Source organism: Capra hircus, chromosome 10 (assembly GCF_001704415.2).
Source record: "Capra hircus breed San Clemente chromosome 10, ASM170441v1, whole genome shotgun sequence".
Lineage (NCBI taxonomy): Eukaryota > Metazoa > Chordata > Mammalia > Artiodactyla > Bovidae > Capra > Capra hircus.
This window is the reverse complement of record NC_030817.1, coordinates 56904584-56919942: the sequence shown is the minus strand read 5'-3', so window position 1 is coordinate 56919942 and position 15359 is coordinate 56904584. Positions and strand designations below refer to the sequence as shown.

The following is a 15359-nucleotide window of genomic DNA, read 5'->3' as shown; positions in this document are numbered from 1 at the left end:
CCAGGGGAAATTTGAATAAAATCAACTGGTAGAATTTGGAGTATGATGCTGATTATGAGACTTCAGTAGATATTTTTCTTTGTCGTTGTTTCTAAAAAATATTTATTTGGCTGCACTGCATCTTAGTTGCGGCACATCGCATTTTCGATCTTCACTGCGGTATATGGGATCTTTTAGTTTCGGCATGAAAATTTTTTACTCTAGTTCCTTGACCAGGGATCGAACCCTGGGCCCCCTGCCACTGGATCACCGGCGAAGTCCCAGGCAGATGTTGATTTGAGTATTAAAGAGTGGCCAGGAAAGGAGGGGAGTGATGAAGGTGGGGGTGGAAGGAATTCAGGGCTTATTTGCTGATATTATTTGTATTTCATAATTGTATGCAATTGGAGTCAATTGTATCCCTTTCTCCTTTCCACACTGTCCTGAGGGGGGAAGCTAAGGAGAGGGGAAAGGAGGGAATGTCTCAATTTGCCTTTACAATAAGTGGAGTTCCAGTGAAGTTTTACAAATCCAAGAAAAATGGAATGTCATGGGATGCTTCGAGTGGCGCTGAAGCACATCATCAAGCTAAAATGAGGCTGGCAAGGGAGCTTGTTAACCTTGTTTCAGCTTTACACACAATACCCAGATCATAAAGCACTGGCAACAATGACATCACTTCATGGATATCCACTCCCTTACATCTAGTTTTTAAGTTTCAGGTAGAAACTTAAAAAGTTATACACACCATAAGGATTAGCATTTAATTACTAATTAATGTGTCAAGAGATTTATATATATTTTATTCTTCACAGACACCCTGTGATAATAAGAACTAACATTATGAATTAACAGATAAAGGCCCTCTGAGGTTCAGAGAGGTCAAGCAACTTGTCCAAAGTCACATACCTGGTGAGTGGGACTCCAGAATTCCCTCTCACCTATGTCTGACAGTGAGATAACTTCAGTCAAGTAACTCTTGGGCTAAACTGCTTCCCATATATCCATGGGGCAAGCACTCCCTTTTCTGCCTATACCACAATTTTTTTACATTATTGACCCCTACACGGCCTGTATGTTGTACATTCCTCATATGTCCCGTTAGATTGTGAGGGCAAAGATCGGCTCCATGATTTCAGTCAGTGATACACACTGGTGCTTGTTAGAAAATTTCCAACGAATGATACCAGGATGATGACTAAAAATGCAGTCTGGGAGTTAAGAACAGGTACAGAAGGAAGAAGCGGCCAGGTATAGTCATTCGACAATTTAATGAGCACCTGGATAGGTGTTAGGTGCTGGGGGGCACAGCGATGACTAAGCCAATCACGGTCTCTTCACTCAGAAGACTTCATTGTAGAGGTCGAGATCAAGGTCATAATTTACCCGTGTTGCTCAGGAGAAAAAAAAAAAAAAATAAGAGAGTCGTCCTAGGCCCCAGCGTCTCTGGGGTTTCGGCATTCCTGCCCCGCAAAGACACGAATAATAAGCTAGAACTCAGTCAAGTGAAACGCTTTCACGTGACTGAACCTGACAGGCCAGAAGTCTCGAGCTGGTTGTCGTGGGAGATAAAGCACACTGAGCGCGTCGCGCGCGTCCAAGATAAAGGGGTGTGGCCGCCCAGCCCCTGCAGCCAGTTTTTTCCCGGCGTTCCTCCACCCGCAGCACCAGGTGGCCGGGCGGTGGGGTCTTTCACGCCCACCACGAGGAAAAGGGGGAGCGCTGGCAGCCCCCTTACTCCTCATCGCCCTTTATGAAACGCCCCTAACTGTGTTCAAAGGCGGAATCCGACCAGTGCAGACTCCGCGAGAGCTGAAAGGTGAGGGCTGCGCCGCGCCAGAGTGTTCCCAGAAGCTAGGCTCCCCACCCCCATCCATTAAATCCCCGTCCCTTTTGCCGTCCTCCAGCAACCTCGCCCGTGCGCTCCTCCCTCAGTCGCTCTCTCCTCCCGCGCTGGGCCTGGTGGGCGGGGCGAGGGCTCCAAACTGCGCGAGAGTTCCGCCCAAGTCCCGCGAGACTCGCCTGCAGCCGCTGCCACCGCCTCTTACGTCTTTCCCTTTGACAAGTCGCCGCTGCTGCAGCAAAAATAAAGGACGCGGCCACCGCAGCTGCTGCCGCGGGTCGCCGGAGCCCTGTCCCACCCCCGTCAGCTCTGGAGCCGCGTATGGTAACGCCTCCTCTCTGCCCTCCTGGCCGCCTGTGCGTGCGTCCCGCCGGCTCGGCATGGCCGGCCGGAGCCGTTCGGGAGCCACGGCCGAGAGGGGCCGCCGGGGTCCCGGGTGGGCGGCCGGCGGAGGCCTGAGGAAACTCTGGCGCGGTGCGGCCCCCCTGCCCCCTGAGGCCTCTTGCCGGCCAGGCGCCTGCAGAGCCGCGTTAGAAGCCGAGCTGCCGGCCCCAGAGGGCGGAGGGACCCGCCCCTTCAGCGGCTTGCTCCCTGTCCCTCGGCCCTTGGTGGTCGCATCGCTGACCTTCTTGCCCACCCCTTTATCCGCTAAGGAGGGCCCCGCCCCCGGCCAGGGCTTGGACCGCGGCGGGCGGTGGGGTGGGGTGGTGTGGTGGCCCGACTCTTTCTCGGGATCCGAGGAGAGCCGCGACCCCGGTGCCCACCGTTATCTTCTCCCTTTTGAGGGGTGGAGGTTGGGACGACTTGCCTTTCAACCCTTTTCTATGTATTTTGGGTGCGGAAGGCGCATCATCTGGTAAACCTTTCTCCGAATCTTCCGCCTCATAATTTATAAAGCTTCTGCTACAGGGAGAGGAGAAGAGATGCATTGTTAAGTCTCTGGGGTGAGATGAGGAGGATGATGACAGGAGCTGTATCAAAGAACATGGTGAAACCTTTTTTGTGATGGGTGGCAGGTTCATAGGAGACACGAGGAGGACCAGAGCTGATACCACCTCCCACCTCTCCCAGTAGGTTATGTAAAAGACATGCTATGCATCGTAGAGAGCTGTAAAACACAGGGACGGACTTTGCCTTAATTGAAAAACGGTTTCTGTAATACTGTAGAAAATAAGGATACTCAGAATAACAGGGAATACCAAATCTGAGCAAACTAACCTATCCTTGTAATTCCATTTCCAGAGGTAGCATGTCAAGCTTAACATTCAGATTTGTTTCCTAACAGACACTTTTAATTTTTTCAAATACTGTTTGGCTCATCCTTGATTGGGACTTGCAAAACTGTTTTATTTGAGTCACTTCTTAGGCTTGCTTGAGTAAAACTGGCTATTTCTTCATTAGCACTGGCTGTACTGTATCATCACTATCTCTTTTCATTGGGCCCTCTTCCAAAATGATTATTCGCTAAATGCTCTTGAAAAATGAAACATTAAAAATTATTACCAACTTGATCTAGTACACATGTATTTTTACAGTTCTGCCTGTGGTGACGGTGCTGTAAAGGAGTAGCGTTTGTGAGAAGCAAATAAACTTTGATTATTCATGGTGGGAAGAAACCTATTTACCATAAGGTTTTATAAAATTTCCATTGGTTTCTATTGGTTATTTTTAGACCAAAACCATTAGGTGACATTGTATGCTTCATAGTGCTTTTGTGATTGGAGTGAGATGGACATGTGTCTTTGACTATGTAGATTTTAGTTAGTGTTTATTCAAGCAAAATTGAGTGTCCTAGGTGTCTGTATGTACATATGTGTATGTGCATACACATATGTGTATTGAGCACCTGTACACGTTGGTAAATCTTGGAAGTGAGTTAAAATGAATTGTTATATTATTTGAGGAAAGAAAGCATTAGGTGGAGCAAAGAATAGTCTTGTAATAATTCCCTCAAGTCACGTGATGTTTGTATATGGCAGAACGAGACACCTAGGGATGTTGAAACTGGACGCTTTTAAAAGTAGGATAGATTGTCATCTATTTGGGGTTGTCATTGGAATGGATTAAGTGACCTTTTAAGGTGTCTTATAATTCTGAACTTTTTGTGAATTTTGCTTTCTCTAAGGTTCTTATCACTTTGCTTCTTAAACTTCTGGTCATGCTGTTTGCATGTGACACTTAGCCATTCATTTGCTGGTCATGTATTCCATTCCCAGTGCAGCCATCCTGGTGGTGTGTGGAGGAGAAAGCAAATGTGAACACGTCACTTAATTTCTTTGTTAATGTTATATAGACATATGAAAATCTTATTTGATTGGGGCAATTTCAGAAGACTTGATTAGGCTGGTTTGGTTAGTAGAGGATGCAAATAATAAATACAATGGAATTGTAATGTCCCAAGCATTTTTTCCTAGAAAAAGACTAAATTACTCAATATTTGAAAATTTTTTAAAAAGACAACATACATTGAACAGCTGATTTTTTAAAATACAGATTTTCAGAACTTAGAAGAACAAAATTGATGACTTTGTGGTTTAGGATATGGAGAGAAGTTTGTATTAGGATAAAAGCAAATTAACTTGTGAAGAAAAGCTTATATTTTGTGGTTGGACAACTGTGTAATAATAAGTAACAAACTTACTATAATCTATTGATAATTTTTTATGAAAATAAAACTTTGACTTAACAGACGAATGTGTTGTTATGGGTACACACCGCAGATTATCATGATACTAAAAATGTAAAAATTGGTCATTTTAAAAGGAGTTTGCAAAGGTAGTAAAGTTGCAACAGCAGCAGATTTTTTTTTTGACTAAAAAATGTAGAAGGTATAAAAAAACATAAAGTAGGTAATTTTTAGATGCTAGATCTGATTTTTTGATTTTAGTTTGTTCTGTTGTCACTTACTGGACCCTTTAAATTAGTGGGAATGTTAAATTCCAGATGAGATCCCTGAGCAAGGAATTAAGACAGTTGCATAAAATGATCAATTGATGGACTTTATTTATTTTTAGCTTTTGAGATTCCCAGGTGGCTCAGTGATAAAGAACCTGCCTGCCATTGCAGGAGACAAAGGAGACACGGGTTTGATCCCTGGGTCAGGAAGATCTCCTGGAGGAGGAAATGGCACTCCAGTCCCGTATTCTTGCCTGGAAAATCCCATGGACAGAGGAGCCTGGTGGGCTACAGTCTGTGGGCTCTGTAGTCAGTGGGGTTGTAAAGAGTCAGACATGACTGAACACACACACACACACACACATCACACATCACATTTATTTTTAACTTTATTTTGAAATAATGTTAGACTTAAAGAGATGTTGCAAAGATAGTACAGAAGGTTCCAGATTTCCTTCACATAGCATCCTCTACTGTTGAGGACTTACATAACAATGATCAAACCCAGGAAATTCGCATTGGTGAAATATTATTTAAACTACAGACTTTATTTGAATGTCACCTGTTTTTTCCCCAGTGTATTTTTTTTTTTTTCTCTTCCAGGATCTAATCCAGGATCCCACATTTCATTTAGTTGTTAGATCTTTCTCGTCTGGTCTCGTCTTTTCAAATCTGTGACAGTTCCTCTGTTTTTCCTTTTCTTTCATGACCTTGACACTTCTGATGAGTACTGGCCCATTATTTTGTGTAATTTTTCTCATTTTCGGTTTGTCATGTTTTTTGTATGATGAGATTGAGGTTCTGTATGTTTGCAAGAAAACTACAGAGGGGATGTGTCCTCAGTGCATGATATTAGAGGGTACATGGTGTTGATGTGTCTTATTGCTGCTGCTGCTGCTGCTAAGTCGCTTCAGTCGTGTCCGACTCTGTGTGACCCCATAAACGGCAGCCCACCAGGCTCCCCTGTCCCTGGGATTCTCCAGGCAAAGAATACTGGAGTGAGTTGCCATTTCCTTCTCCAGTGCATGAAAGTGAAAAGTGAAAGTGAAGTCGCTCAGTCATATCTGACTCTTAGCGACCCCATGGACTGCAGCCCACCGGGCTCCTCCGTCCATGGGATTTTCCAGGCAAGAGTACTGGAGTGGGGCTAGTGATATTTTAACCTTGATTGCTTAAGGTGAACTCTGCTGTATTCTCCACTATAAAGTTACTTTTCTTCTTTTTATAGTTGATACATAATCTTAGGGGAGATAGTTTGAAACTATGGTGATACACTGTTTCTCCTCAAGTTTTCTCCCACTGATTTTAGCAACCATTGGTGTATATTGTCTGCAGCAGTTATTATTGTGATATTTTTCCTGCCGGTGATTTTGTACTCCCTCATTCCTGAAAGAGATGTCCCTTCCACATTTGTTAATTTATCTATGTTGATGAGTGTGACTTCATGGATATATATTCTAAAGATTCTAATCCAATAGTGTCATTATTTTGTTGCTCAGATTCTTCCAGTTTTGGCCATTAGGAACTCATTCCAGTTGGCCTCTACCCTTGTTTTAGCACTTCCTTATACTCTGGCACCACAGGCTATAGTCTGTGCTCATCTTGTAATTTTCCTTATATCTGTCCTGAAATCAACTCCTTTTATTGGAGATCAGAATTTAAATCAAGACCTGAATGCTGGGTATGCTCACTAGGGTATCATTGCTCTTAGGCCCTCAGAGGACAGAGCAAGGAAATATGTATATACTAACCTGCTCACACATGCAAACAAATATACACATGTTTATCTCTATATTTGTCTTTATCTATATATTAAAACCATATTTGAGTTCATAGTTTTATGTTCTATTCCAGTCCCAACACCACAAGGTTCATTCCAATCTTTTCTTATTTGTAACTTTTTTTTTTCTAATGGTGAGAAACCTGGCTTTCATTATCTGTAATACTGTATACCAATTTATTTGTTCAATTTTAGAATGCGCATCAAGTAGTGACCAATTGCTCACCCTTCTGAGGAACATTTGCCAATTAGAGTGCACTATTTGTATACAAGTTTTTTTCTTGTCTTTAACTTTCTAGTATCTAGTCAGCATACTGTTTTTCAAAGTTACTTAGGTTAATTCTTTTCTTCCTCATTTCCTTTAGTGTGGTTATATTATTCATCTGTAATGCAGTTAGGTTCTTACTCTTTGTATTCTATTTTGGGTTTCTCCAGTTCTGGTTGATTTTTATTTATTTTGGTATATGAGACCTTACTGTTACTAAAATATACTTAGAAAATTGTCACTTCTTACTCTTACTGCCCTGTTCCCATTTTCTTCTCCCCACCTTTTCTCTCACTTGTTTTCCATGACTTTAGGTAACCAGTTTTTTTTAGTTTCTAGTTTATCCTTCCATTGTCTCTTTTGCACGAATGAACAGATTGTGTGTGTGTGTGTGTGTTTTACATTTCTTTTTCCCCTTACGTACAGGTTTTTAAATTGAGGTACAATTCACACAACACAAAGCCTTCTTTTTTGAAGTGTACAAAATCATTGTTTTTCAGTCTGTTCATAAGGCTTTGCAGCCATTACCACTACCTAATTTAGAACGTTTTCATTACCCTGAAACGAAACCCTGTATTCATTAGTAGTCACTTCCTGTTGCCTTTTCCCCAGCCACTAGTAACCATTCATCTACTTTCTGTTTGTATGAATTTGTCTATTTTGTACATTTCATGTAAATGTGGAATTATATAATAAGTGGACTTTTGTGCCTAGCTTCTTTCACTTAATGTGATCTTTTTAGCTTCATCTATGTTATAGGATGTGTCAGTACTTCATTCCTTCCTATGACTGAATAATATTCCATTATGTGACTATATCACACTTTGTTCGTCCATGCACACTTATTGGACGTTTGATTTTCATTTTTTTAGCTATTATGGACATTCAGATACAAGTTTTTATGTGGACATATGTTTTCAGTTCCTTTGGGTTTATATTTGGGAGTGGAATTAGTTACTGGTCCATAAGATAACTTTTTGAGGAACTGCCAAACTGTTTTCCAGTTCCTTTCTTTCTTATATGAAGAATGGCATGGTATAGATATTCTGTGCACCTTTTTTCAGTGTAAGAGTGTGTCCTGGAAATCAACAGTTCATCCTTTTGAAGCGACCAGTTTTTTGATATTCTGCACTTATTTTTTCAATTAAAATTTTTAAAATTTATTTTCTGACTGCACTATGTGGCTTGTGGGATTTTAATTCCCTGAGCAGGGATTGAACTTGGGGCCCCGGCAGTGAGAGTGCTGAGTCCTAACCACTGGACCACCAGGGGATTCTCAGATATTCTCCATTCTTTTTTTATTTTAGTAGCTGTATAGTACTCTCCTGTGTAGACGTGTCCTCAGTTGTTCAGTCATTCTTCTTTGAGTATTTAGGTTGCTTCTTATATTTTGCATTTATAAACAGTTTTATAGTACATGACCTGTGTATATGTATTTTTGTAGTATAAAAGATACATTAATATCTTCAGGGTAGATTTTTATAAATGGGATTGTTGTGTCAGAAGTTCTGTACATATGTAATTTTGCTAGATATTACTAGATTTTTCTCCAGAAGGATTGTACTAATTTGTATTCCTATCAGTAATGTATGAGAGCACCTGTTTTCACCACAGCCTTAAACCAATAGAATATGTCATTGTGCTTTCTATTTTTTTTTTTGTCAGAGACAACTGATTTTCCATAGTGCCCTGCAGTTATTTCAGTGACCTGAATCTGTTGTGAAAGGGCACTTATTGCCTCCCATTGGCAGATTCTTATAGCTTGAAAATGAAATATATTGTCCACTAATATTCTACTGATACATGCAGGTTATTTTGTGCAGGGGAAATTGACTAGAATGCAGTTTCCTGGTCTAGCTAGGATTGCTCATTTGAGACTTTTGTATTTAATGGAGTTGCTGCATTGATTCTTAATACCTTGCTCTGAAATACTTGTGGGGTTTAACAAAGGAGAACTGAAATTGTGAGGAGAATTTTGTTACCTCTAGAGTATGTATGAGATACTAATTATTGGCTCACACTGTCTGCTAGTTATTTTGAACAGTACATATGGACCTATTGACACTATGGTTTGATGGTTATTTGACCGGTAATGGCTTTATCTGGAACCTGTTTTGTTTCAATATGAAAGAAGGCCAGTCTTAAGGAAGGTGAAATCTAGAGTCTGAAGTTCTGGGTTAGGATAATCCTGTCAGATTTTAGTGGTGCCAGTAACCAAGACAACATGAAAAACATCCCCATCTTACAAGGAAACTTGTTTTGCCTAGTGAGGCTGGGGATTTAGGTTCTTTCCCCAAAAAGGACATTGTTCCAGGTGCTTGGAACAGATTTTTTTTTTTTTTTTTTAGTTTTTTATTTTTTAAATTTTAAAATCTTTAATTCTTACATGCGTTCCCAAACATGAACCCCCCTCCCACTTCCCTCCCCATAACATCTCTGTGGGTCATCCCCACATATGAAAAAAAGATTCTTGTACTAGAGGAGCTTACATTCTAGTGGTTTTTTGATGAACTCATGTTCTCAGGAAGATAGATACTGAGTTCTGATAGAATTAGTAGAGGTCTGATGTAGTCTTAAAAACACCTTTGGTGGTATAAAAACCTCAAATAACACTTTATTTTACTGATTACATAGAGAAGCCATGAAAAGTTTACCACCGAATGGTAACTTAGGTTGTTCACCAATTTTTTTTCTCTCATTTTAAGTGATTTCTACTATTGCTACTACTAGCAGTGTGTGTGGTAGTCGCTCAGTCATGCCCAACTCTTTGCATTGCCATGGACTGTAGCCTGTCAGGCTCCTCTCTCCATAGAATTCTCTAGCCAAGAATACTGGAGTGGGTTGCCATTTCCTTCTCCAGGGGATCTTCCCAACCCAGGGATTGAGCTCTGGTCTCCTTCATTGCAGGCAGATTCTTTACCATCTGAGGCACCAAGGAAGCACAATAGAATAATAATAATAGAATAATAGTATGCTATAGTTTTTCCTCAACTGTTGGTTCCATGAGAGAACTAATGTCTAATGTTCTAGGACATTTGAGCATTAATTGTATGTGAAGAATTAACTTCTCTCCAGTGCATCCAGAATGTCACTAGTTATGTACTGTCCTTGGGAGAACTGAGAAAAGGTTTACTTCAGTATTCGTTTCAAGTTTTATGGTTCAAAAGCTAGTTTTTATGAACCTAGTTGAGGAAGGTCATGGTCATTATATAATAGTTAATTAGGTGGTTTTTTTTTTTTCTGACTTATTACCACTTATTAGCAGAGTATTGTTGGATAAGTTTTAATCTCTTAGGCTGCTTCCTGATCTATAAAATGTTCAATAGTTGCTACCTCATAGGGCTCATGTGAAGCTCAATATTTTGGCCACCCGGTGCAAAGAGCCGACTCATTGGAAAAGATCCTGTTACTAGGAAAGATTGAAGGTAAAAGGAGAAAGGGATGGCAGAGGATTAGATGGTTAGATAGCATCACTGACTCAGTGGACATGAATTTGAGCAAACTCTGGGAGATAATGGAGGACAGAAGAAGCCTGGCGTTCTGCAGTTCTTTGGGTCACAAAGAGTTGAACATGACATAGTGACTGAACAACAGGGCTTGTGTAAAGATTAAATACAAGAGTTTTTTCCATCTATATTTATCCATTTCTGTGACTTTAAAAACTAAGTGTTAATTGACTTCCACATTTATATCTTCAGCCCAGACCCCTTCCTTGAGGTACAGGGTCATAGTTCATCAATTTATTCCACATCTCATTTGGCTGTCTAAAAGGCTTCTCAAACATAGAAGTGATCCCTATCCTCACCATTTTCTTTGAATGTACCCTTAGTAAATTGGCAGGATCAATTAACTAGTCACTCAGACCAAAAAACTTGGTGTCAACTGTGCCTCTTTTGTTTATACCCTATAATCAGACCATCAACGAATCTTTCTAGTTCTATCTTTTGAATATATTTCTAATCTGATCAGATGTTACCATCTCTACCTTATTACTCTGGTCTAAACCACCATCATCTCCTGGGTAGATAATTACAATAGTCTTAACTGTTTTCTCACTTGATCTCCTATAGTCTCTTCTGTGTTTCATAGCTAGGATGGTCTTTTTAACTGTTAATCAGATGCGCCACTCCTCTGTTTAATACATTGTAATGACTTCCTTTTGTAGTTAAAATAACATCTAGATTCCTAGCCGTGGCCTATAAAGTCCTCCTTGATGGAGCCCTTGTCTGCCTGTCTGTTCCTTCCATTTCTGCTGCACTGAGCTTCCCTATATTCTTTGATCATGCTGGGTGCATTCCCAGGGCTTAATGCTTGTTCATGCATCGCTCTTCCTTCAGGTCTCTGCACTGCTTGCTCCCACACATCATTCATGTCTGCTTAAAAAGGGGTTCAGAGAGTCTATTTCTTTAGAGAGATCTCCAGTGATCACACTATACAAACTAGTGATCACCTTGCCCCTAATTTCTCCTTGTCTCTCTTGCTTTATTTTATTTTATTTTTTATGGTATGCTTTCTGAAATGTAATGATTTGTCTACTTGTTTATTACTTGTCTTCCTCGCTAGAATGTAAACTCTGAGAGCAGGAACTTTATATCCTGTTCATTCCAGTGCCTAGAAAAGTCCCTGACACCCAGTAAGCCAGAGATGCAACTCTAGGAAATTGTATGTGTAGTAAAATTATCTCTAAATTAGATTAAGTGATTCTACCTTTTAAAGATTTTAAACCAAAGGAGAACTATTAAATCAGTTAAATGATGCTGTGATTTTTTTTTGCATTGAATACTTATATGTGAAATGTTAAGATTTAGAACTTACTATCAAGATTATATATTTATGCAAAGGATGTGCTAAGTAACATTTAAAGAATAAGCTTGGAGTGTAGCTCTTCTGTTTGTTGTAGTGTTTAACATTCTTTGGTTGTCCTCTAATTATAATGTCAATGATGTTAATGTTATAATAATATTTATTCTTACTCTGGCAAACTATTTTTCCTCACTCTAAATTCTTGATTTAAAGTTTCTGTTGATCTTTATTTTGGAGGGGAATGTGTTATTATCTGAGCTTTTTCTTTTTAAACTTAATAGAGTAGCATTTATAGACACCCTTTTAAATATTGTCATTTAAAAATTTTCTGTATTTATTTTTGGCTTTTCTCAAGATGCGGTGAGCTGGGGCTACTCTCTAGTTGCAGTACATGAGAGTCTCATTGTGTGGCTTCTCGTTGCAGAGCATGGGCTCTGGGGTGCTCAGTCTTCTGCACATGGGCTCAGTAGATGTGGTTCCTGGGTTCTAGAGCACAGGCTTAATAGCTGTGGTGCACAGGCTTAGTTGCTCAAGCCGGACACGTGGGGTCTTCCCAGATCAGAGGTAGAACCCATGTCTCCTGCTTTGGCAAGTGGATTCTTTACTACTGAGCCACCAGGGAGGCCACATTTTGCCATTTTTAAAGACCTTTCCTGTTAGTCACTATACAGTAAAAGTGTTCATGGAAAGTTTTGTGTGATATAATTCAGATAAGTAATTTGCTAACTGGTAGTATTAGAAATCTAGGATAACCTAGGAATATTATATTATTTATGTGTTAATATAATTTAAAAGCATGTGGGGGCCCAGTATCTTTTATATAAGGTATCACTGAACTTTCTTATACATCTGAGCATTCAGTGATGTATATTTAAATTTTGTCAGTAGTATAGTCATAGTTTCTGACTTCTCAAAATTGCATATTCTTTTGAAAAGAAGGAATGATGAAGAATGATGGAGAGATTTATATAATTTAGTGAAGGTGGTATGGTGTAATGGACAGATGCACATGTAAAGAATTAATATTGGAGAACACTTATTATTTATTGTACACCAGGCACTATTGTAAGAACTTTGCTCTGTTGTATAAATCATATTAAATCTGGTTGAATTGTTTATTATTTACACCAATTTAACTTGTTTATTTGGTAGATAGGAGATTGAAGCACACACAGAAAGGTGCTTGCCCAAGATCTTGTAGCTGGTAAATGGTGGTGCCTGGATTTGAATTCAGAAACAAGGCGAATGTCGGCAGAAACTGAGTCAGGGAGGGCATGGGAACAGCCAGCCAGTGATGGTTTTGTCTGATGTAAAATCCCGTCCAGATAATGCCATTTGAGCAGGTCTGTCGTACACAGGTGTTCAGAAACTCATTTTGACGTAGAGGCAGACTTTTAAGGGTCATGTGTTGATTTGACCTTTTAAAAAATAATTTTATTTGTTTATTTTGGCTTGCTGGGTCTGTTGCTGTGGGGGCTTTTTTCTAGTTGCGGTGAGCTGGGGCCACTCTCTAGTTGTGGTGCTTGGGCTTCTCTTCTCATGTGTGTGCTTAATTGCTCAGTCATGGCTGAATCTTGCGGCCCCATCGACTGCAGCTTGCCAGGCTCCTCTGTCCATGGGCTTCTCCAGGCAAGAATACTGGGGTGAGTTGCTATTTCCAACCCAGATATCGAACTCTGGTTTCCTGCTTTGCAGGCCGACTGAGCTACGAGGGAAGCTCTCTTTTCATAGTGGTGTTTTTCTTGTGGAGCTTGGCTCTAGGGCGCCGTGGCTTCAGTAGTTGCTGCTCCCAGGCTCTAGAGCACTGGCTCAGTAGTTGCGGTGCACGGGCTTGGTTGCTCCTTGGCATGTGGGATCTTTCTGGATCAGGGATTGAACCAGTGTCTTCTGTGTTGGCAGGCAAATTCTTTACCACTGAGCCACTAAGGATGCCCTGCTTTGATTTCTTAAAGAATGTTTCTATCAGTAGTTTTCTTCTGCCAAAGAAAGTAATAGATGTTAGAAGAGAACAACAGTTGGAATAAGGATTGAACTTCGCTATTTTAAAAAGGTGAATGTTAGTGAATTTTTGTACCCTGAAATAAGTTTTTCTTGGTAGGCCTTGAAACAGTGATATTAAGTAGCGAGTTTAGTCTGAAAACTGTCTGGAGTGCAAACAAGTAGTAAAATAATAATGCCTTACATTTGTGTATAGCTTTTCACTGTCCCAAGTAGTTTGGGAAACATCTCATTTTATCTTTGTAACACCTCTGTGGAATAGGCAGGATAGATATTTTGCCATTTGATAAGTTTCCATAGAGGAGAAAGGTGCTTGCCTAAGGAACAAGCCCTTGAATAACCTCTAGTTGCTAGACCCTCTTTTATAAAGATTCTATTCGTAAAGGACATCGCTGTTGCTTTGCAAAACTACCAGAGTGTAAGTGGTGGATTTCTGCATTGTATGGTGTTATGGACTTGATCTCTTACATCAGTGATTGAGAAGTTCTTCATCTGGAGGCAGAATATACTTGGCATGATGAATTTGGGCAAAGATGGCCTATTGTAATTGGTATGTTCTTAGTGTTTGTTATACTTAAGGCCTAGACATTTTTAAGAAATACAGCTTAGATTAAAAATATAATTCTTGTAGCAACACACTTGTAATCTTTTTTAAACTGATATTTTTCGTTAAGACCTTTTCCAGTTAGGCTATAATAATATTGATGCTGTTTTGTTTGTATTGTAGATTAGCATAGGAGTAGGGCACTTTGGTTCTTTGAAATCTAGAAGGATGTTTTGAGAGCTTCTGAAAAGACTCAGGTAATGTGTGACAGTAGGGAAATGCTGATAAAAATTTAGTATGTCCCCTGTTCCTCCTGTTCATTTTGAAACTATTCTGAATTGCACTGATTAAATTGGTCTGAGATATTAAGAGGAATTTTTCAAAAATCTTAAAGATATGCTGTGTAAGGGAATAAAATCAGGTGCAAATTTACAGAATCACTTCACTTTAATGATGATTGAAAAAATGTGACATTGTTTTTCAGAAATCTATATGATTGCTAAATGTTTTGTATTTTTAAGTTGCATCTTTCAGTTCTCAGTGTTATTCTCCTTTTCCGTGGTGCTATCTTGTAATTGCCTCCTTGTTACCACCCCCTCCCTCTTGGTCTGCCATCTGTTGGTTTGGCTCTTTATTTCACTATAGGAATGCAGGAAAGAGTTCTTGTACACAAGATAAAACTAGTCCTGTTTGGAGTTTGGTGAGCTGAAGCATTTATACAATATGTCTTCTGATCATAAATTCCAGAAGTACCATAAGCCCACGGAATAGTAGCAATGACTCTGCAATACTGTCTACAACTTAAATAAAAATTTTAAAAAAGTATAATTAGATAATTATTTTCATGGAAAGCCATAAAGTGGCTGGATATTATTAACAGGCTTGTTAATAAGAATTAATTACATAGAGTTTAACATATTGAGTATTTGTGAAATTCTTGCAAATGATTTCGTACTTTATAAACATGATTTGTTCATGGTAAACTTAAATTCACTTATGCATGACTGTGCATTAATCTTTTATGAGAATACATAGAGGCTATTTGCAGTCCTAGGTAGATAATTCAATTCCAAGATAGTATTTATTTTAAAAAATATTTTTATTACAAAATCTTTTAAACATATACTAAAGTAGAAAGAAAAGTATAAAGCGCTCCCATGTACCTATCATTGAACCTTCATGAATTATTATACACAATCTTATTTTCTTTATATTTCTGTCTACCACTACACACTCCCAGTTCTGGACTTTT

General features: G+C 39.6%; 1 protein-coding gene across 8 annotated transcripts in view; it reads left to right on the top strand.

Moving 5' to 3' along the window:
• HERC1 (HECT and RLD domain containing E3 ubiquitin protein ligase family member 1) overlaps positions 2010-15359 on the top strand; it is a 208938-nt gene continuing 195588 nt past the window's right edge. For 7 of the 8 annotated variants that reach the window (XM_018054328.1, XM_018054326.1, XM_018054325.1 and 4 more), the window contains exon 1: positions 2010-2146. The gene's annotated coding sequence lies outside the window, so the exon portion shown is untranslated. The remainder of the gene's footprint in view (positions 2147-15359) is intronic. The other variant, XM_018054330.1, reaches the window with a different exon arrangement.